Raw genomic sequence first — 23,594 nt, 5'->3', positions numbered from 1 at the left:
TAATAACCTCACACAACTCTGTGATGGCGAGATTACATTTGTGCAATGTATTGTATATGGAGAGGGTGACGAAAAGCCAGCAAAAGGACTTCTGTGAGCTACATCCTAGGCAGAGAAATACGAGATGATGTCTGCATATTCAATGACAGCTTCAGACTTACATTCATAGCATGGAAGAGTTCATAGAGTTTCCAATGGGCCTACTTCTTCCCAAGAACTACCTTGCTTGCCTGAAGAATTTGGCGACTTATTTATGAATGGACTCGCCACTGAGCACAGCATCTTCAGTCTGTCTCTCATCAGGTAAAATTAAACGTTCCTTTGTTAACCCCTACACAACACTAGGAATCAGCACATCTGCTCTCTTGAACTTGCATCTGTTTTTCTGTCACATGCTTAATTTCTCTAAGTTAAAGGAGAGGTAAAAATACTTAGCCTTACTCCGGAGTTCAAAGCGTGCCCATAAAATCTACAGCCAGCCCCAAACATTACAGAACTTGATCTTCTTCCTCCACGATCCAAATCTGAGAGATGAGCGTAATGATTGATACTCAACGCAATCCGAGTTTGTACAAGTCCTTCAGTCGCGGGCCTTTTAGGTGCACCGCTGGACAGAAACCACTACATGGTCCTTCTATTCTGAACTCATTACATTTAACAACAAAAACAAGGGTGTGAACGTGGGCCAGTCAAAACGTGAGTCACACCAAGTTCCAGGGAGACACACAGCCCAATGTTCAGGCACAGACTGACAACACACCCACCTGGATCACTCAGAGTCCCAACCCACATTTCAGAAACAGAAGCTCCTCCGCAGGAACAGACTGGTTACAGGTTTCACTCAAACCCTCCCCACCTCCAAAAACTGCCTGACGAGTGTGCAAACTTAAAACTCCTGGAAGGGTCCATTTTTAAACCTAAAATCCATTCGTTGGGTGTTTTAGATCCTTCAAAGTGGAAAACAGTATTGAAGTAAAAGAAACTCTCACCACTTGGCTTTTCGAAACATTATCAACTAATGCCAAACTGGCATCAATAATTACTACATTTAAAATAGAGTGTAAAAGAGTTCAGTTTCTTTTTTTAATCCACTAGCTCCACTTAATGAAACATTAGTGTTTGTGGTAGTGATATATGTGACAAAAGCTGTAGGCTTTTGGCTAGGAAAATGGTTCTGACATGCGCTGCGATGAATCTGAGAAACAAATGACATAATACACTACAGATGCAAGGAACTGCGCAAGCCCGGAGCAGCTTTTGGATAGTGTCAATTTTTGGACAGTTTGATGACTGATTTAATTGTGAAATTATCAACCTCTAGTTGAAGGGAAATGCTGGCCAGAGGACAGTTCCCTTTGTCCCCAAACAAGACCCGGTGTCACTAACCTTAAGCTTTGAATCTCATCCTTAAACCCATCTGTTCCACCATGGTTAAAAAAAAATAATCAGAAAATCATGGCTCCCTGAAAGATTTCACAATTGCCTGCTCAACTGGGATTCTTTTTCCCTTAATTTCAATACTAATATGACTTTCTAGGGAAATCTCTGGGAATTAAAAAAGCTATCATTATGCAATATCTCTAGCCTATGTTTTCACCTTGAAGGAACGTTTCTTTAATAAAGAATCAAGACACAGACCCAAATGGGAATGGGTAGCCATACATTCACTCACGCAGTCATTCACTGTTTTAAAAAGGTAATTCAAATCAGGTTACAAACATGTAATAATACCTCTGAAAAGACAGAATGATGAATGAGGTCTTCTTTTAGTTGACAGTTCAAAACATGTGCTATTTGGGACATGGGTATTTTTAAAGATGGGAGATGATAACTTCAAAGTTACTTTGAATGTAACAGATTACCAATGTCATCTAAATTAACTACAAAAATACAAGTATTTCACGAACATGAAAGACAGGTTTTAAAGAGAAGTCAGCTAGTCAGTAACAGAGGGGAAAAAAATGACCTTGTGCTGAATGATCTCATGCTGGTACAGTGAGTAACAAAAAGACTACACGAACAGTTAATGAGCCCTCCCTCACTGTACTTGTTTCCAAAAAATGTCTACGATGCCCTTGAAATTAGGCACTATTGATCTGTAGCTACACTGTGCCCTGGATTTCAAGTCAACATCTGGCCACAAAGGCTAGATTATCCTATTTTTTCAAAGTAGCTATCCTAACTATGAGAGTTGTTGATCAAAGAATTTAACCAGAACCTGATCCTACCTTTCTCAACAACCCAAACATCTTTCAAGTATTGTCCTTTAAAAGTACTGTTTTCCTACACCACATCTGCCTCCCACACACAGATGGAGAAAGACAAATATTGGTTAAAACTAAGTATGTAAAATTACTGTTACTACTCAAACTGTGAATGAAATTTAAAGCTTTGATATATTCAAGTCCTTAAGCCAGGACTCATTTCTTGGAAAGAGGTGTCAGTCTGAACTGGGCACATCAGGATAACATCCTCAAGATACCACTTGACTACAAACGGCAGTTTGTACACTCCATCAGTCAAGGCTCTGGTGAGCTCACACCAGCCCACAGAAATTCCACCTCACCTCCTGCTCTTTCTTGCTGAAAAAGTGCACTGGAAATTACAGTATGTTGTATGTACTTCCTACAGAACGTAAATAGAAAAGACTTGGTCACCTTTCTTTCAGAGATATTAAGCCATTTCTGTTTCTTAGTCCAAAACGCAGACTAAAATGAAAATGTTCCAGCCTGTCCAGTAAAGCATGTGCAAGAAGCCTGCTCCTTATCCTCTGTGTGCTAATTAAAATTTTCAAGAACAGCAATACAGACCCAGGTGTTTTATTAACAACAGCAAAACAAAATACTTCTTTCTAGCCCTGAAACTTATCTGACATCTGGCTAGAAGATGGAGAATCCCATCTCCGAAGTCCTGTATGTCCATACTTCCCGACTTGGGTTTATCGGATGCAACATTGTGACTTCTTTTCTTTCCTCCTCTCCCAGAAATGCCCTTTCGTTTAGGCACCTGGGATGCAGCTTTTGACTCACACTGAAGTCCACACCCGTTTCCTCCAGACCTGGCCACAGAAGGATCCTCACTGCTGAGGAACTCTGGTGAAAGAAAAGGGAAACTGGACCCAGGAGTCTGAGCCAAGACACTTCTTTTCCTTCTCCAAAAGAAAAAGCCTTCAGCATTGATCAGTGAGGGTCCTGAACCAGTTTATGTAGTTAGTTTTTTTTTTCCCCAGAAAGTCAATCATACCCAAAATCTCCAAGCAAGAAACAGAAAGAGTTTGAAACAGGAAATAAACAAAAATAGGAATTCTGTGCTTCCACTTATCAAAATATACTTTACTTCCTGGCAGGCAACTGCTTTCCCTAAATACCAAACTGGGACACTAAATCAAGTGCTTCTTCTATTGCTCCCTGCACTTCTTACTGAAAGCAAGGATTTGTTTTGGTCCCACATGTAGAAAAATCCATGTTCCTATAATTAAGAGTTTGGATGCCACGCCTTTTGCCACATTTCCCTGTTAAAACTCCCTTCTCTGAAAAGGATCCAGAAAAACAACTACCAGCAGCCCTCGTCCTCTCCAGCAGCCACAGAAAACAGACCTGAAGGTTCTCAGCAGCCTTCCCAACCCCTCCAGATCACAAAGTTGGCAACCAAAGGGATCCTCTGTTAAAATGTGAGAGAAAAAAGAAGCTGGCATTGAAGTGTGCCTCCAAGAGACCGGTTTTCCCACAAGCTCATAATTAATACACCCCAAGTGAATTTCTCCCATCCTGAGTGCACTATATAAAAGATATATTTTATGTTACTATATAAGCATATATAAGAATAGCAATGATATTCTTTCATTTAAGTCAACATGTAATAGGACACAGGGGAACCAAAAAAAAATTACAAAACTTTTGTTCTCTCTCAAAGAACATAATATTTGAGTCAATATTTCATAAACTTTTTGTGACATTTTAAAACAACATCCCCTCTATACACACACACAGAGCACAGCACACACTTCTCTGGGGTTTTCAAGTATTATTAGGAGACTTGGGGCGGGGAGTTGGGGTGTCTAAGGACACAGACAGGATCTTACATGTCTAATCCTGGAGGTATTTTTCCCATATAAGCCAGTTGGGAGCCCCAGGAGTTAAGCCCTACCCCACCCCCCCGAAAAAAGGTGTCCGTTCCCACTGGGAAACAGGAGCGAGCTGGAAAAGGAAATCGAGCGGGGAAAAGGAGGAGCAGCTGCAACCACACAACGGTGCCACTGCCCTCCGGTCCCTGAGAGGAGTCAAACGCCCTTACCTGGGGGAGGAGAGCCGCGGGCACTAGTTGCAAAGTTCTGCTTCACCTTCGCCGGGAGTTCAAAGCGCGGGCACTCTGGCCCCGCCGCAGGCTCGCTACCCCGAGTCCTCTCCCGCCCCGCTCCCGCCTTCCCCACCCTCCGGGCCCTACACCATGTCAGGAATCCGGGCAGGCACCGAGCTGGGAGCTGACATCACTCCCAGCCCCAGGTACCACCCCCTCCCTCGCGCCCTCCCTCCGCCCGCCCCCTCCCCGCAGGAATCAGCCAACGAGAGTGCGCGAGGGGGCGGTGGCGGGGCCCGAGCTCCCGCTGATTGGGCCCGCGGACTGTCGCTCAGAGGAGCCCACTAATTTTACACATTCCTCGCTGAGCCGGGCGAGGGCTGGAAGTGGGTGTTGATGGAAAAAAATGCTGTCTTTCCTGCTATCTCTGAGGGAAGGAGAATAATGGTACGGGGAAGATCCTTGCGGGTCGTGTTTTAAACTTTCCTTGGCGTATTTACCATCTCCCAGGACAGAAGCGAAACTGAGCCACCCAAGCCCCCTTTTGAAGGAAAAACAATCGCCTCTGTGTCACGGGCAAGTCCGAGTCCGGCGGCGCGTGGAGCAGAAAATGGCCAGCTTGAAGTCAGGCAAAGAAAAGAAACGCCAGCTCCCTCGGCTCCCCTTTTATCTCGGGACTGCTGGGCGTTCCCTTAGACGGGGAACTGAGAACTTCAAAAGCACTTGGGGAAGATTTGGAGGAGAATCCTAGAAACGGCGACCCAGCCCTGGATTGTTAACCCGGGGGCGTTATCGACCATGTGGTTGCTTTTGCTTTTAGCGACGAAAATCACAGCGCGCGAGCTTCCAGGCAAATAAAATTGAACCTCCGAAGTAAGAAAAATTACTATTTACCTTTTTAAAGACCTTAAGGCTGCTGTTTTCACGCACAACTGAAAAGGGGGCAAAATCTCACAACTGAGTTCAACAAGCCACATGAGAATAATTACTGTTGAATGGAACCAATTGCACGGGCTGAGCTATCAATTAAGAATTAACTAACATTATCCTGACGGATATCAGGCAGAATAATACCCCTGGGTAAGAGAAGAGAAAGATTCCCAGGAAATGGGTCTTTCAATTTGCCTGATAACTACTCCAAGGCAGAACTCAGTGGTGGAAAATGGTCCCCTTTATGTGATATAGATGCATTACCCATCGTCTTCTAGAAGTACAGTGAATTAATTATTGACTTTCTGTTGGTTTTTATTGTCTGTGTTTTGATGGATGACAACATGTCACACATTTTCCCATTCTGCCAAAAATTGTGGTGGGGCGCACAGACTCCACCGCTGTGTCTCGTTTAATCCTCACAGCCGTCCTGTGAAGTATCGGTAGCCCCATTTTAACATAAAGGAATCCAAGGCTCAGCAAGGTTATGTAAGTAAATTGCTCCAAAACACCCAGGACTGGGGTTGAAACCGAGGTTCATTTGACTCCTAAGCTATTTCTTCTCTTTAAAGTAGTGATTGCCCACAATCTACACTCACTCAAATACAGTAATGCTAAAAAAAGAAAGAAAGAAAGAAAGAAAAAATCCACAGACCCAGGCCAGTGATCTCACCGACCTACTCTATACTATTACCATCATGCTGTTTGTCACACCTACTCTATTCCAAACATCTAATTTATATTTCTGAGTCCATTTTCCCCCAACTCTAAACCTTTCCGTGTACCACTTCCAAATGAATTTTCTGAAACACTGTTTGGTTTTGCTATGAAGATCTTGCCCTCTAAACCGGGCCCCCTTTTCCCTGCAATTCTTAACTGGCCATTTAACCTCCCCCTGATCTGGCTTCTATATACCTTTCCCACCTTATCTCCCACCTCACTCCTGGGAAGCACTTCGCTACAGGCAAACCGAGCTACTCACAGATCTCTGCTTGCTTCTCACCTTCTGGCCTGAGTTTTGTGGGGGTTGTTTTGTTTTGCTTTGTTTTATTTTGTTTTCTGAGAACTTTTAAGATCTACTCTCGTAGCAACTTTCAAAGATGCAATACAGTATTGTTAACTACAGTCACCATGTTGTACGTTACATTCCCCGATTTACTCGTTTTATAACTGGAAGTTTGTACCTTTTGACCCCCTTCTTCTGGGTGTTAAGCCCCACCTTCTCTCAAAGCCTGATTAGTCCTTGTCCTTGCTGTGCTCTCCAGTGGACAGAAAAGAGGTTCCGTTGCCCAGGTCTGCCACCTACTCGCTGTGTAACTTTGCCCAAGTCATTGAAACAGCCATCAGAAACCTAATTAGCTTTTTTATAAAATGAGGCTGATAATACATCAAAGGTTATCGTAAGCCTCACTGAGATTGTACAGATGGGTAAACATGTGGTTTTATATGTCTGGTTATATACATTTCCTATCTTTCCAGAATCTGAAGGATGTTCCACGCCTAATACCTCTTTGTATTCCCACCTAATTCAAGGAAAATGTTCCATAAAAATATAGGATGGAAAATGGATCATCAGATCACCTCTAACTCCCCGCTCCATCCCTGAAATGCACTCAAACCCCAAGCAGTCTTATAATCAGAGACCATAACTGCATAACTATTTCCTCTCTCAGTGCTTGGGCCGCAGCCCTTCCCTCTTTTCACTCTCCTACGGTTCATGCAACAACCCTTAACCCCATCAGGTATTTTCTGCACCAGTCAGGTAACCTGCCTCTTAGTCCCTCACCCCTCCCTCTCCCTCAGTCAGGGACACACTTGTCTGTCTCGCCTGCTGCCTGCCTTGCTCTCCCGAATGCATTCCAACAGCGGCCGGATGGCCACCCATCTTTCTTCCAGCCCCACTCATAGGAAGCCTGCCCGGGCTCACGTTCTGCAACCAGCAGCAGGAGATGGGGGAGGGAGTGTCCCACCCCCACAGGGATGGCAGGATAGAATAACAGGAAGTTGCCTCCCATCCCCTCTGCAGCTGGAGTGATAACAGCTGCCACTGGAGTCCAGAAAACAAAAGACTTCAGAGGAAAACTGAAAACAGGCCGGGGCTGGAGGAGTAGTGTTCAAGCCAGGGGTTCCAGAGTTGGTGAGGAAAGAATGGGCGGGAGGCAAGTCAATTCACAACTTCTGTGATTTCAGCACTAATTAACTAGAAGGTCCATACCTGTTTTCTGCCTAGTTATTCCTATGAACTGCCTGACCTAAGAGTTTTGCCAGATAATATGACTGTGGGGTAGGAGTAGGGAAGGGGACACTACAAAAGCAGGAAAAAGCCTGCAGAGAATAACAATAGTGTAACTTGAAATGGACCCTAAAGGTCATCTGATGCAACCGCCTATTGGATGCCAAAACCCATCCCACAGCGGTCCTGACAAGTAGCCTTCTAGCCCCTGCCTGAATGTATCTGGCAGCAAGGGGCACAGGAACTCAAAGGACAGCTCACCACTGGAACTCTTTCCCCTGGGGATCCAGGTCCTGCTTTTCTGACCAGTCCCCCGAAGACCTCTGTCTTGTGTCCTACCTAATCCTCACAACATCCTGTAAGGTGAGTGTCATCAGCTCTATTTTAAAATAAGGAATCAAAGGCTCAGCATAGTCATATAAGTAAATTGCTCCAGAACACCCAGAGCTGGGATGGAAACCAAGGTCTTTGTCACTGCAAGCCCTTTTTTCTTTATCCAAAGCATTGATTGTCCACAATCTGCTCTCTCTCAGTTCTGTGCTCTGGAGTAACAGAGAACAGGCTGGCTTTATTTCGTTCCTCCCACCCCCAAGCCTGAGCATGTACAAGGACACATCCCTTTTTAGTTTGTTTAGATGCAGACACCAGGAGAGGCTGGCCCCACTCCTAAAGGTCATGTCCTTTGCTGTCTGGTCTGTACAGGGTTCCAGCTGTGGCTCTCCAAAGCACAGTCCTGATCACTCTTGGCTACTTTCAAAACACTTAAACAGATGACTTTGCATCCATATTCTCTAAGAATGTTTCCTTGGTTAAGGAAGATGTTTGTCCGTTTCTATTAAAATTCACCTTCTAGGGTTATTGCCATGATCTGATGTCATATGCAAGATAACAGAGCATATTGCCTGACACATAGTGAGTCATCAATACACAGATTTTCCTTTTTCTTATGACACAAAACACTTGTACTGTTATTTTTATATATGGCTTATAGCCTTCACTGACTCTAAGTTCCTTACAATCCTTGGGGGGAAGATGCCAATTTGTTTCATCTGTACATCCCAATGGAATTCAGAACCGTGCCTTGTCCTGTGGACATTCAATAAAAAGTCACCAAATGAATGAATGAATGAATGAATGCTGCCTTTTGTTTAAAGCGTCTAACCTGCTGTGGGCTACATCTTTGTAAGTTCAGGAAGAACTCACCCATGTGATCTTAAAGGACCTGGGTGCCTCAGATTGAGCTCATCCCAGTCACATCGCCAGACACAGGGTGGGTTGAACACATGGTATAAATCATGAACCCAAATTCAAATGAAACAAGCTTAGCTTTAGAATTCCTTCTAGAGGAAATTGCTACTTATTCTGTCTGATTCTAGACATGGCACTGGCGATGACCCAGACACCATTTTTAATATCCTTTAGCTGAATACGAAGCCACCACTCAGCTATCACCACTGATACCATTTATGAACCCAGCCGTCCTCGCCATTCCCTGCCTGCCCCTGGAGATAGGTGAGAAATTGGCCCGATATCACATTCTGAGCGGCATCTTATTTTAATCACTAGTGCCTTGCAACCCAGGCTGTGCTGGGTATTCTCCAGTTATCTGCCAAGGAAATCCAAAAACCTGGTTACATTCAACTTCCCCATTTCATCATTCTAGCCAGAAATATTTTAACTGAAAATAGAAACTATCTCTTTTCATTGGTGTTTGATTAATGGTCGATTAATGACTCAGTTAAACAAATTAAATGCCCTTGAACAATTAATCCCATTTACAAAGGTAGTTAATTCAATTTCTTAAAAGTGTGTCCGAGTCCCATACTCTGAGAGAGGTCAACAGGATGGAGAGTCAGCCCTTTCAACACACAACAGCAATTCTTATTTTCCATTCCACACACGTGGTCTGCGCAGCATTCCTCCCCAGCAGGCAAGCCTTTCTGCCGGCTGGCAGGCCTTTCCTGGGGTGACAGGTCACTGCCATTTCTTCCTACCAACACGCACTGTACACAGACCTCTTGAGAGGTCCTGGGAACGTGCTCAGTCAACAACTGAGCGTTGCTCATAACCAGTAACTCCCACCTGGATTTTCACCTGCCACAGTATTAAGTAAGGCTCACTTTTTTTAAATTTTTTTTTTTTTTGCAAGAGGGGAGGTAATTAGGTTTATTTATTTTTCAAGTGGAGGTACTAGGGATTGAACCCAGGACCTCATGCGTGTTAAGCACACACTCTACCACTGAGCTACACTCTCCCCAACCCAAGTAAGGCTCACTTTTAAAATAACATATCACAGCTTACTACCAATCAAAATTTATCCAGTTTGGCATTGTAGTGCACCCCACTCTCCGGACCAGTGACTCCCAGGCCTCCAACTGATCCATTAATTCCTACTCACCCACCTTTTCACCTGGACAATCATTAATTTACTGCTTCTTTATTCAGTCTCCTAATTCTTGAATAGAATTCTTCTACTTAACTAGAATTTACATTTTAAGATGGCATGCCAGACTCCAGTCCAGAAACTTCTGTCTACAAGGACTAAGAGGAATGAGTTTTAGCTAAAACAGATGTAAGATGAGGATGGGACAACTGGTTTAAATAAATGTTTTCATTAAAGGAACTTTCTTGCAAGTTGAAACACGTTGCTGATAAACTTATCTTCAGGGTAGAGCATCTTGGCTCCCAAAGCCTTTTAAAAAAATGTGTTTCACTGCTGCTTCCTCTTGCTCTTCCAGATCCTGTCTTCAGATGGGCCTTTTCACTGATGGATGCTGATTGTGTAACATCTGAACTGCCAGATAATTAGTACTGTGGTTTGTTAAACTAGCCAAGGTATTAAGAAAGGAAAGAGAGTGTCACAACCATCACTTTAGGATGTCTGTCTTTTAAATGCTTTAAACCTCTTTCCTCTTATTTCACCTTAGACAATTTCCATTTGACCCGACATTGCTTGAATTCTGAATTAGATACGGTGTCATAGCCATAGAACTGCCTTTTACATCGCAAGATGCCATTTCTGAAAAAGATCATCACCCATTGCTGAATAAAAAGAAGTGTAAGAAATAGCACCTCTTCTTTGGTAAAATTAAATAAAGCACTGCAGGTACTCTGAGTTATAAGATCTAGGATCACTTGACACTTTTGAGTTTCAGTTTCTTATCTATAAATGGGGTGGCAATAATGCTAAAGAAAGAATGCATTGGGGTGGAGCCAAGACACCCTGGCTGCTGCTGCCCTCCTTGGGACAGTCTAACGTGGTTCCCTACACACAGGATTCTCAGTTAACGTCCTGAGACCCTTGCTGCCTTGAACAGTGTGGACTGGACCATGGATTCCCACCTGAATCACAACGGTCAAGTATAAACTTGGCAGGAGCCTGGGGCAAAGAAGCATAGGAACTCCTCAGCAGAGCTCCACCCTGAATAGTCACTGAGTGGCCTGACCCAATCCTTGCTCAAGACCTTGAATGTCAGACACATGGAAAACCAGACAATAGAGTAGAACAGGGAGAAAAAAAAAAAAAAAAAGCAAAGAAGTATATAGAATGAAGGCAATAAAATGAAGCGTAAGTAAGTAGAAGCATGAATAATAGAAAATGGGATCAGAAGAACATCTGTACCTCAAGTAAAATATGAAGCAGAAAGGGATGGATGCTAAGATCTCTTGTTTCACTATGAGAATCACATGTAGAAAAGGTAGTAATCAGAGGTAAGAAGCAGCAGAAGCCATGAGGATAGTGGACAGTGGCTGCAGAAGTAATGAAAAATATAACATCAATAATGAAAATGATAGTGAAACACCAATTTCTGTGTGCCTAATATAGTGCTGTCTTAAGTGCTTTGAATATATTAACTGCAACCCTGTGAGGTCTATTTCCATTTGACAGACGTGGAAACCAAGCCACAGAGCATTTAAGTAACTTGCCCAAGGTTACATGCTGGATGTACAAACCGGTTTGGCATTAGAGTCTGTGCTGAGAGAAAAGCTGAGTTACAAGAATGATAGACATGTAGATGCCCTGTTGAGTCCTTAACCACATGCAGGCTTGGCGGTCCAGTGGTTTCCTGCATTTCCGTCGTTCCTGGGGTGCTCACACTAAATCTCCATCACCTGAGGTAACCTGAACACTCTTTAACGCCTTGCCACTTACGAAAGAACCTAACTAAGATCGGGACTTCAAATGAGATAATAAACAAGAGAGCATTTTAACTTCCCTAAAGTAAAAAGGCAAAAATATGAAGCGTTTTGATTCTGAAATGAGGTAAAAGTTCTGAAGACATGGTCTGGTGGTCAAGATTGAGTTTGTCTCAAAATCCTCTTCCTTTGTGACATCACTCTGGGCCAGCCTCCGTCTGTCTTGGCGGTATATTTTGTCACACACTGTGGGAATTTTAGTATGTATTCATTTTCAACATGTAATTATCATTACATATTAATTAAATATAATTGTATTAGTTACATGACCCTGTTCTACCTCATTCCTTCTCTAAGCAGCTTGAATGAAGAGCCTGTGATTACAGGGGCAATGAACAAAGACCAAAAGAAAAAAAGCTTGAATATTGTTTTATCTTTCTGCCATCTCTCACAACAGCAGCCAGCAGATCACTTAGGGTCTTGCAGGAGTTTAGATTTATTTTAATTATAATGAGAATAAACTACCATCTTCTTGTTTCACTAAAAATAAAACCTCTCGATCAGCCCCAGTTTGCTTTTATTGAGCACATTTGTGAGAGTGACTTCTGGTCCAAGGCCAGGTGCAGCTTTCTTGTATGATTCATTCACAAGGTTCTAAGCTTCGCTATCAAAAGGATGCTATCAATGGATATTGTGAATCAGTGTCTCCAGCATCATGTTATGAAGGAAAAGAATTCAACCCTATCTTAGGAAAGGTTGTATCACAAAAAAATTGAAATCTGCTGAAATACTTCAGAAGATTAAGAACTTCATGTCTTGTACCAAAACATATTTCCAAATGATATTTTTGTTTGAAAAATTATTAGTGTTGGGCATTTTATTCTAATTCATTCAAACCATTGGCTTTCAGGAGATAATAAATATGTCAAAGAAAATATTTGCCTCCTTCCAAAATGCCACTCAAAATCCCCTGACCTTCTTTACCTCCTAATGAGGGTGAAATTTATGAGGATCAGCTTTGTTTTGTCCTATTTTAGACATCAGGGTTGTGTTCAGTTGCCTTCTAAAGCTTTATTTATTTATAGAATAAAAGAATCATATGTGTGGAAATAATAACACTTTTGTCAGAAAGTCAGGCAGCAGTGAGGAAGCTCTGGGGGTCCAAATGCCACTCTCAGTGGAGCATACTCCCCCCACCCCCACCCGAGAGCAGGAGAGAGGGAGGGAGGAGGAGGAAGAAATTTCATGCCCTGTGGCAGGGACCCTATGACCATAAATAAGCAAATTATCAAACAATCTGCACTTTTCACCCCAGCGGAGTCTCTCAGCTCAGAGATGGCCCTCCCCCTCCCCCTCCCCCTCTCTCCCCCAACACACATACACACTCTCTCCTCTCACTGACTAATGGTTCATTGTCCATAAATAGAGAAAGAAAACAAACTATTCTTGTGATCCTGGAACTCAACCCAGACAAGACATATAAGGTTAAGCTTGGAGCACCTTTCTTGGTCACCCTTTCACGTTCTCTGAGAGCTTAGTCCTAGAATCTGATTTAATCTTCTCAGCAAACCTAAAAGCAAGTGCAGTTACGATCAGCACTTTCCAGAGAGGGAAACTGAAGTCTAGAACCAGAACTGGCTTCATGGTTGGGAGACATGTCCCATGGCAAAGGGCCAGCCCTTAGAGGGGCCCCACACTTGGTTTAATGCTCTGTGGTCGCCATCTTGAAATTCTTAATAGTTTTTTATCGACGGCCCTACATTATCATTTTGAACTGGGCCCCACAAATGATGTCGTTTATCCTTCCAAGAAAGGCTAAATAACGTTCCCAAAGTCCCTGTATCAGTTTGCTGGGGCTGCATAACAAAGTTTCTGGGTGCCTTAGGCAAGAGAAATTTATTTTCTCTCAATTCTGGAGACTAGAAGTCTAAGAGCAAGGTATTGGCAGGACTGGATTCTTCTGAAGCCTTTCTCCTTGGCTTGTAGACGGTTGCCTTCTGCATCATCAGGTGATCTCTGGGATTAAGGCCCACCCGAACGACTTCATGTTAACTTAATTACCTCTTTAAATACCCTAGCTCCCAACTCCGTCACATTCTGAGGTATGGCTAGGACTTTGACGGATGAATTGGGAAGGGGGCACACGATTCAGGCCATAACAACCAGTAAGTAGAAGGGCCACTAAGATGTGTTCCATTCACCCTGCTCTAAAAGGGGAGGGTATAGCTCAAGTCATAGAGCACATGCTCAGCATGCATGAGGTCCGGGGTTCGATCCTCAGTACCTCCACCAAAGATAAATGAACCTAATTACTTCCCACTGTCTCCCTGCAAAAAAAAGAAAATCCGTTAAAAAAAAAAAAAAGAGATGATAACCATTCACTCTGGTCTACTTGTCTTCACAAATGCCTGTATAAATATTTATACCTGTATGAACAGGTAAGAGTGGCACGTCTTCCCACCAGGAGGATAACACAGAAAGGTCAGTACTTGCTATTGTGAAACGAAATGGAAACACATCAGCATAATGATAGCGCTGGTCCAAGCCTCAGCTCTCCCGGCACTGCATCTCCTCCTGGGCCGTTATTGCCTTTTACAACCTGCACACGCAGACGCCGCTGCCAGAAAAGACAGTCCCTCCCCAATGATAGGTTCTTGAACTGTCTGCCTTCTCATAGATTTCAAAATAGCACAGTGGACTCTGATGCTAGCCAGGGAAAAAGAAGTCATTACTCTTCTACTCACACGTTAGACAAAGACATCTCTGTGGAGCGCATCCAACGTGCCAGGGGGTAGCCTCCATATCACATTCTTTTGCTGGCTCCAAGCTGTGAGCCGTGAGCAGTGAGAGGTGAGTTTGCCGAGATAACTGGAGAGTAAGGTAACTCATTTAAATGATAAAACAGGAAACCCATTTCCAGTTTGGACGTGGATAGTGGTTTAATGTGAACAGATCTGGAGTCTGGACTGAAGACCTGGGACTATTATCACACAGAGTGACAAGGAGAGGGGCACCCGCTGTCTTCTTTTGAAGAAAAGAATTATTTTGTGACAGCTGGGCAGGGAAAGCGTTTTGTTGAGCTCTGGCTCGCGGGTGGGGGACAGGAAGGGTGGCAGGTTAGGGACGTCCTGGCTCTGATACTAATGTTGGGCAAGTCGCTTTACGTCTCCCGACCTTAGGTTCTTCTAAGCAGCTTGATGCTTTAAAGTCCCATTCTATGTCTCAAATTCAATAATTGTTGATGGGATTCAGTAGTGTTCTTTGTACAAATGAGAGCATGACATACAATTTTTTTATTAAATTCAGTTTCTAGCTATTGAAATATGATCTTTTAAAATTTGTTATTTTTAAAAGACATTTTCCTTTATGATAAAAAAAATCATACATCAATGGGGAAACCCAACAACACCTTGACCAGGTGTTTAAAATTAACATCACTCATGAGGGTCAGATAAACTCTGAATGCCTTAAGATGGAATACTCTGAGGACGCAACATCACGTAGGTAATATTCTGGTCTAAAATGCATAATCTGAACCGAATCACGAGGAAACATTAAATAAACCCAAATTGAGGACATTCTGTAAAAATAATTGTCCTCCTCTTTAAAAATGACAGTGGCATGAAAAACAAAGTTGACGAAGCTGTTCAGAAAAAAAGGAGATTAAAAAGACAAAGATAAGTAATACATGATTCTGGACAGAATCCCATATAGAAAAAAATTTCTATTAAGGGCAATTTTAGGACAATTGACAAGATTAGAATATGGGTAGTATTAATGTATCAATGTTAAATTTCCTAAATTTTATAACCACACTGTTGATCTGTAAGAGAATATTTTCATTCTCAGGAGATTATATATATATATATGTATATTATAAATATATATTTAAATATTATAAAGAAAAAAGAATGATATATGAAGACTTTGAAATGGTTCAGAAAACATATAAAGAAAGATAAATTAATAAAGCAATTAATAAAGCAAATGGTGGCAAAATGTTAAATATTGGTGAATCTGGGTAAAGGACATATAGTTCTTCATTCTGTTCTTGCAAATTCTTTGTAAGTTTGAAATTATTTTAAAATGAAACTTTTTTTTAAAGTAATACATGTTCTTTGTATAGAATTTTTTGAAGAAGAAAAATCACTTGCAATTCCTCTACCCAGGAAGCTTTTCTATATACTGGATTTCTTTTGATGAAGTTCATTGGTGACAGCTGGGCACAGTAAGTGTTTATTGTGCTTCCAAGTACAAGGGAGGGGAGAGGGTTGCAGATCAGGATCAGTTAGTTAGTTTGTTGGGGCCGGTTATGTAGTCTGGCCAATGATTCCCAAGAGGAGGTCCACTGGGAGCGTCTAGGAAAGATTTTTCTCTCCGTTGTTTTCTTCTGTTGCGCATTGTATCACGGGACCATGTTTGGAGTAGCCATCTTGGGATCGTTAGGGGAAAGCCAAAAAAATGTAAAATAAGGTGATTCAAAACGCTGACATCATCGAGCTGCTTAATTAACCACCCCAGCTGCAGACATTTCATCACATGAGGTAATAAATGTCCTTATTCTTTAAGCCAATATCATTTAGGTATACTATTACAGAAAAAGCACCTCACTGTCAAACCTCACTGTCAGATAAGATAATGCAACCATGTGTTCTGCTCGTGTATCAACCACATGTGGCAAAAGCCCTTCCAAAGAAAAACATGTCATGGGACCAAATCTGAATTCTGAGCATGTGGCAAGTTCACCAGCCAGAAGCTAAAGGGAACACAGTTTTCCAGATTGAGACAGGCAGTATGGGCTTCATGCCCAGAAAGTGAGAAAGGTCCAGCCTTACTCTCTGGTGCAGAGAGGTCCCGAGTACTGGAAAACATAGCTGGACTTTAGACTTGCTTAGGCTTCCTGAAGGGAATTCAGTGTGGGGAGTGGGGAGTGGAGGAAGCAGCAAAGTTTGTAGTCCTTGGACTAGCTCACCGTCTGCGGCTCGCAGACAGACTGGGTGAAGAGTGGCCATTGGCCATTCCAAGACTATGTCAGTGACCTCTGCATCAGTATGGCTCCCAAGAGTAGTGGTCAATGGCAGGGAGAGTGCTGGGGAGGACCAACGTGGCAGTGGTATGTGAAAGCTTCGGCACTGATGGAAGCTGTACTTGACTCAGCAAATATTAATTCATTGATTCATTAACAAATATCTATTGGGCACTTGTGATATTCTAAGTAATATACTTGATGCTAAAGATCCAGGGCTTAACATGGCATTGTTCCTGCTCTCATGGAGCTGACAATCCACTTTCGGGGGGCTGTGTGTCACGTGAAAAGGACACAGCTACTGCAGCCAGACAGATCCAGATTGAAATCCTGACTCTACCATTTTCAGTTTGACCGTGAACAAGTTACTTCTGTGCCTCAGTTACCCTGTGTATAAAAATGAGGATAACCATACCTGGCTTATAAAGTAATTGTGAAGATTAAATAATAAAATGTATCTGAAGTGCTGAACATAGTACATGGAACATAGGAACCACTCGCTAAACATGACTGTCGTTCTAACTTATTGTTATTTTTATATTATCATATGTATTGTTATGGGTATATTATTAGTTAACAATTGCTACATTGTTACTAATATTATTATTATTTACATTTGTGTTTTCATACTAAAGATTCTGGAATTTTGCTGAAGTTAATCTGTTCTAAAACTGAATGTAGCCTTTTCTGCAAAACCACCAGGGGAGGGTGGGTTGGGTTCATGTGGAGTCAAAAATAATGTTGGAGTCAAAAAGCATTCATTACTCTCTTTACCTCAACATCTTTCACATAAATACATGAAAACTTGAATGTCAGAGACTGAAGTTCTCAGGAGGCACAAGACAGTACTCTCCTCACATCAGCCATAATCTCTCCTGGAGAGATCACCTCAATCCGAGAGGTGAGAATGCACCTTTCCAAATGCAGAGAAAATCACTTTTGGAAGCGATATGTATCATTCAAAGTCCCCCAAAGCCAGAGGACTTTGGGAAAGAATTTTTCTCTTTCCCTCTAGTGCCTCACAGACCATATCTCAAGGAAGAAAATGTGAAAACAAGAAACAAATTATCTCTGAATCCACACATGGGAACATTCACTGCAGTGTAGTCAGAAGATCACATTTGGTATTGTTTTGGAAAGGCCTGGATCCCATCAGGTGCAGTCAGTAGGATATCTGGCCATGTTCTTAGTCAAATGCTCTTCATTCAGCAAACTCAGATGTCACCACAGATACTACTGCTTGTTCTTATTCTGGAAAGCCAAACAACCACACAAAAAAACACAGGCGTTTGGTCAAGCAGTAGCTCAATCACTAAAGGAACTCCCTTAATTCAAGCACACACGGCTTCATCCTCTCCCTAAGCCCAAATTTCACTCAACTACGTTTAATTATGTCTTTGATGATGGACGCATTAAAACTTTTATTCACGGCTGTTTAATTTCAAGATGGCAGCTACCCATAAATAAAACTTAAGATTTCTCTGGATCCACTTACTAAAGAAAATAAAAATCATTCAACTTAGTTTTAAATTATATATACATGTATAAAATACATGGTTTAAAACAAATCAAACTGAACTTTGAAAAGTAACAATCTCACCCACCCCTGCTCCCACCTCTGCATTTCCCCTCCTCAGATCTGAATCTGAGTCTTGAACAATAAGAAGGCATACACAATAGGACTGTAGTTTGGCTTACTTCAGATGCCACTGAGCACCCAGGCAGTTTCTGTCTCTCTCTGTGGTACCTCTCAGCCTTGGCTGATGGTTGCAAGTCCAAACTAGATTGTACATTTTCCTCATGGTTGTAAGATGACCTAGAGAATTTCAAGTATCAAACCCACACACAGTGACATCCAAAAGTGAAAAAGAGGTCTTTTCTCTTTAAGATAAAGGAAACTTTTGCTCAGAAACATTCCTTCCTCCTGTAGATATATCTTCAAGTTTCATTGGTCAGAACTGAGTCACGTGGTTACATCTAAACCAATCACTGGCAAGGGGATCAGGCTCGCTGTGATTGCTTTAAGCCAGCTAGGATCTGATCCAGAGTCATACAGGGCAAGGGTGGATACCTGAACTGTAGGGCGAGGAACTGGGGAATGGTGCCTGGATAGGCTTTGCTAGATTATTCTATACTTTGCCTTATTTGTTAGGCAAAATCACTTGGAGATTAGTCTGTATCAATAAAATCAGTCAGAGTCAAATTAAGAGAAATAGAAAAAAAAGAGGCTTCATCTCAAACAGTCAAATTGAAACCAAAACCACGTGTCACTTGGTTAGTAACTATTCTGTGACATTGAGTATTAATGAATCTCATAAAATCCATGTAGAAAAAGAAATTCAAAAACTGAAATTAAAAAAAAAACCTAAAAACTAAATTGGTTTCACACTTCATGAGGTTATGCCAAAATTGAAGCTAATCTCCTAGGTAACTAACAGGCCCTTCCTCACACACACCGCCCTCCACTGCAAACTGAGTGTCCTGTGGGCAATTTCTACCTGTCCCCAGTTCTGCCTGGCCACAGGCCTGGGGATGCTTAATTTGAGGATACTGTGTCATTCAGTCTCAAACCAGGGAGACCAGTACAACCTTTGGCTAAATTCCATCAGCCAATGAACTTCCTTTTGCGTCCTTGGGACCCAGTAAGTACTGCACACTTTGTTTCATTTGTTCCCACCAATCTGTCCTCTCCTCTCCAGCCTGAGGTGGTGACATGGTCTGTACGAATGACTTTAGTCCGGATAACGGGGAAGCCCACCTGCCATACACGGAACATGTTTTCCTTTTCTCGCTTCCTCCCTTATGATTCCCTACTCCTTTTAAACTTTGACTCTCTCGCCTTGAGTATACGTAATTCCTCTTCAGCCTTTAAACATACAGAGCAAAGTAGTCCTTCTCAAGAAATTTATTTTTGTAGTGATTATAATTCTAGTATCCTTGTGCTCAAATGAACATATTCTCTGACATTATAGATAACTTGGTATCTGTATGGTCCTAGTTTAGCTTCTGCTCTTGTAGAACTTACATTTCAAGGAGAAGAGACAGATGAACAATGGATCTAATAAGTTGGATACAACAAAATCTAATAAGTTATATACTATGTTAGAAGTCATGGCAAAAAGTAGAACAGAGACGAGTAACTGGGAGGGATGGGGTTGGGAATGCAAGGATTGCAATTTTAAACATGATGGTAGTGTAGGTCTCATTAAGAAGATGAAATGTTTAAAAACTGACGTATAATTCACATACCATAAAATTCACCATTTTCAAGTGTACAATTCTGTGATTTTCTTTAGTACATTCACCAAGTTGTGCAACCATCACCACTATCAAATTCCAAAATATTTCTCCACTCCAGAAGGAAATCCTGTACTCATGGGTGGTCACTCCCTAGTCCGACTCCCCTCAAGCCATTCATCTACCTTGTCTCTATGGACTTACCTATTCTGGACATTTCATATAAATGGAATCATACAATATGTGACCTTTTCTGTCTGGCTTTTTCCACTGAGCATAATTTTTTAAGGCTCATCCATGTTGCAACATGTATCAGTACTTCATTCTTCTTTGTGGTTGCGTAATGCTCCCTTGTGTGTACTTACCACATTTTGTTCATCCATTCATCAGTTGATGGATATTTGAATTGTTTCTACTTTTTAGCTATTCTCAAATGCTGCTGTGAACATTCACATACAGGTTTTTGCGTGGACATTTGTTTTCAGTTCTTTTGGGGATAACCTAGGAGAGTGGAATTACTAGGTTATGCTAGTATGCTAGTAATGCTAACTCTACATTAACTTTTTAGAGAACTGTTTTCCTAAGTGGCTGTATCAGTTTACACGGCCATCAGCAATATGTCAGCATTCCAATGGCTCCACAGCCACACCAACACTGGCTATTATCTGCCTCTTTGATGGTAGCCAAGAAGAGGACATTTGAGCTAAGAGGTAAAGGCCCTGAGGGAGTGAGCCATGTAGATATTTGGGGGCAGAGGCTGCCAGGTCGGGGGGCCAGCCAGGGCAAAGCCCTTGAGGTAAGTGTGTCTGATGGGCTCCAGGAACAGCAAGATAGTGAAACTGGAGAGGTGTGATTAAGAGGGCAAGCAGAACAGGATGAGGTGAGAGAGCTGGTGGAGGGCCAAAGACAGGTTGTTGAAGCCCATTGCAGGGACTTGGGCTTCTGTTCTGAAAGAAATAGGAAGCCACTGAAGGAGTTTGGAACAGAGAGATGATGTGATTTGACCTATGTTTATAACCGTATCATTCTGACTGCTGAATTATATGTGCGCAAGGGTAGAATCAGGGAGAATCAGAGAGAGAATTGGTAGATGTTTGCAATAATCATGGCTTGCAGGGTAGCTGGTATCAGGGAGGTGGTGAGAAGTGGTTGTGCTCTGCATGTGTTTTAAGGTAGAATCAACAAGATTTCCTGCCGGACCGTGAGTGGGATCGTGAAAAAGAAAGGAGTCAAAATTTGTGGTTCATTCATTTTTACTGCAAGATGTAGCCTATCAGGAAGTATGTTCAGATTCATTTCTTCCCTATTAGGTCAGACCCAAAATTCTTAATTAGATAATCTCACATGTTTAAAAATATTGCCCAAGATAATAATAGTCATAATAACAACAACAGTAATAATAACAATAACAGTAATAATAATAATGCCCTTCTACCTATTAAATATCAGGTCCTTTAATCCAACCCTCTCATGAGGCAGTTATTATTTTCCTCAATATACACGTGTTGTAAACAAAAATGTGATTATTAACTGAGAGCTCCTATCATTTTTGTCCCTCCTTTCAACTTAGAACCAACCATAAAGAGTCAAGTCTGCACCCCTAGCCATCACCTAGGATGCTGTGAACTCTCAGCAGCCAACACTCTGGGCAGCTGGGGAACACTGCTTTGATCCCATTTTGATCCCGTTTGAGGTGGGGGAAAGGTGGAGACTGGCATCCTGTTGACAGCCAATTGTGAGTTTAACTCAACTTTCATCCAAGTTGAAAGCTCTTTTCATTACAGCATAGCTGTCTTCACTACAAACAAACAACACGTGGAGATTCTGTGACCACTCATTTTCCTTCCTCCTACTTCGAAACCAAGACCATACTTGTAAAGTGATACCAGTATTTTTAGTACATGATTTTGAGCATAGTAGTTGACTCAATTGAATATGGCATTTTAAAGATCTGAAATGAAAAACCCAATCAACCAAAGCACTGAGCTGAATTACCACATGCAGACATTTACATCATCCTAATATTACAGTCCTTTACAAAACATTTCCCTCTCTCAGTAGAGTGGAACGTTGTGACATCCAGCTTTCCAGCTTGAGATGCTGACAAATTGAAAATAAATTGATGGGAAATAGCACTGTTTCCACTTTAAGGATATTCATCCCCCAGGGAAAATTATTCCTAGTCAAAATCCTAATAAAAATGTATCTTGGAAGTTAGTAAAATATTTACTTTTTAAAAGAGTCTAGTTCCCTACCTTACTTCATCACTAGTGCTATATGGTTCTTGCAAGACTTTTAGTTTTATTTGAGATGCTTAAACTCAATACTTATTTTTTGTTTTACAAATAAATCAGCTGAAACTGTATCCAGCAATGGGAATTTTACCTTAAGATTATTAAAACAACATACATCAAGTTCTGTCCACAAATCAGTCTGAATAGTCTTTTTATCTGTAAACAAGTTTAACTGTGACTTTTTTTTAATGTCAGCATACTCTCTATCACAAGACCTTTTGAATATAAAACTCATGGTTCCCAGAGCTTTTGGCTTTTTCTCTTCCCATGTATCCTGGAATTTCCCTCACCCATCCCCCTTTCCCCCTCCCTGCCCCTAAAAGTTACTCATCTCTATCTAACCTTGTATGGGATCTCAGCCAAATTGCAATCCCAGGCAACTTTTGCCCATAGCATAGCATGGTAGTTCTTAAACTTTGATCTGCAAAAATTGTTAGGGGAAATGATTAAAATAGAAGATACTAGAGGTTCATCCTAGCTCTAAAGATTCAGAACTTCTGGGTGTGATGCTCAGACAAATATATAATTAAATATCTCTTTGTGGAAGTCTGTTAGGCATTGTGGCTTGAGAACCACTCGTAAGCAAATTTCACATTTCTAGCGACTGGTGTCGTTTTCTGGCTACACTATCAGGACAAAAGTGGTGTTTGGGGTCTATTCTTTTCTAAGGTTGTGTGAATAAAAGCAGCTTTATGGAAGTGAAAACAAGCTGGCCTTTCTCGGCAGCAATCCATTTGTATGATAAGGCCTATCAGAATGGAAACATTATAAATGCAAAGAACGGGGGCTGATCTGAGAAAATTTTCTGTAGAAGAATTGCAAGGACCTGGTGACTCCTGGAATGTTAAAAGAAAAAGATAGTAAAGGAGCTGATTACTTCAAGGGTGTGAGAAGAAGGGGACATTGGGAAAAAGGCTATAATGAAATTATTGAACAAATATTGAATGGAGCACTGGGTGAGGTGATAGGGAGGCCACAAGGTAATAATACCTAATTTAATTAACTTCAATAGGTGTACATCGAGTAGTTACTATGTGCACAGCATTGCCCTAAAGCAAGGCATGGTTCCCAAATTCGGATTTGTATTGAATTTAGCTGGGGAGATTTTTAAAAATAAAGTTCTGAGGTCCCATATTATTTCTGCTGAATCTAAGTATCTGGGGATGGAGCTGGAAATCTCTAATGTATGAAGCTTTCCAGGCGATTCTGATGCATCCAGTTGAGGACCAGTATCTGGGCATCACTATTCCAGAATGACCATAGAATGAACGAGGCAGAGTGTTTGCTTTAAAGGAATGTGAAAACTACACTGTTGGTGGGAATGTAAATTAGTGAAGCCACTGGGAAAAACAGTATGGAGATTTTTCAAAAAACAAAAAATACAACTACCCAGGAATTCCACTCCTAGGTATAAACCCCCAAAAATTAAAAACACCATTTT

The 23,594-nt window shown here is 41.7% G+C and overlaps 1 protein-coding gene across 8 annotated transcripts in view; it reads right to left on the bottom strand.

Moving 5' to 3' along the window:
• The window catches only part of PPFIBP1 (PPFIA binding protein 1), a 153,711-nt gene extending 149,228 nt beyond the window's left edge, over window positions 1–4,483 (bottom strand). For 3 of the 8 annotated variants that reach the window (XM_064479144.1, XM_064479148.1, XM_031443893.2), the window contains exon 1: window positions 4,294–4,483. The gene's annotated coding sequence lies outside the window, so the exon portion shown is untranslated. The remainder of the gene's footprint in view (window positions 1–4,293) is intronic. The other 5 variants (XM_064479146.1, XM_064479149.1, XM_064479150.1 and 2 more) reach the window with 4 other exon arrangements.
• Between the last annotated feature and the right edge of the window lie 19,111 nt (window positions 4,484–23,594).

This window comes from Camelus dromedarius, chromosome 25, assembly GCF_036321535.1.
Source record: "Camelus dromedarius isolate mCamDro1 chromosome 25, mCamDro1.pat, whole genome shotgun sequence".
Taxonomy (NCBI): domain Eukaryota; kingdom Metazoa; phylum Chordata; class Mammalia; order Artiodactyla; family Camelidae; genus Camelus; species Camelus dromedarius.
The sequence above is the reverse complement of the archived record's forward strand: the minus strand, read 5'-3'. Positions and strand labels throughout refer to the sequence as shown.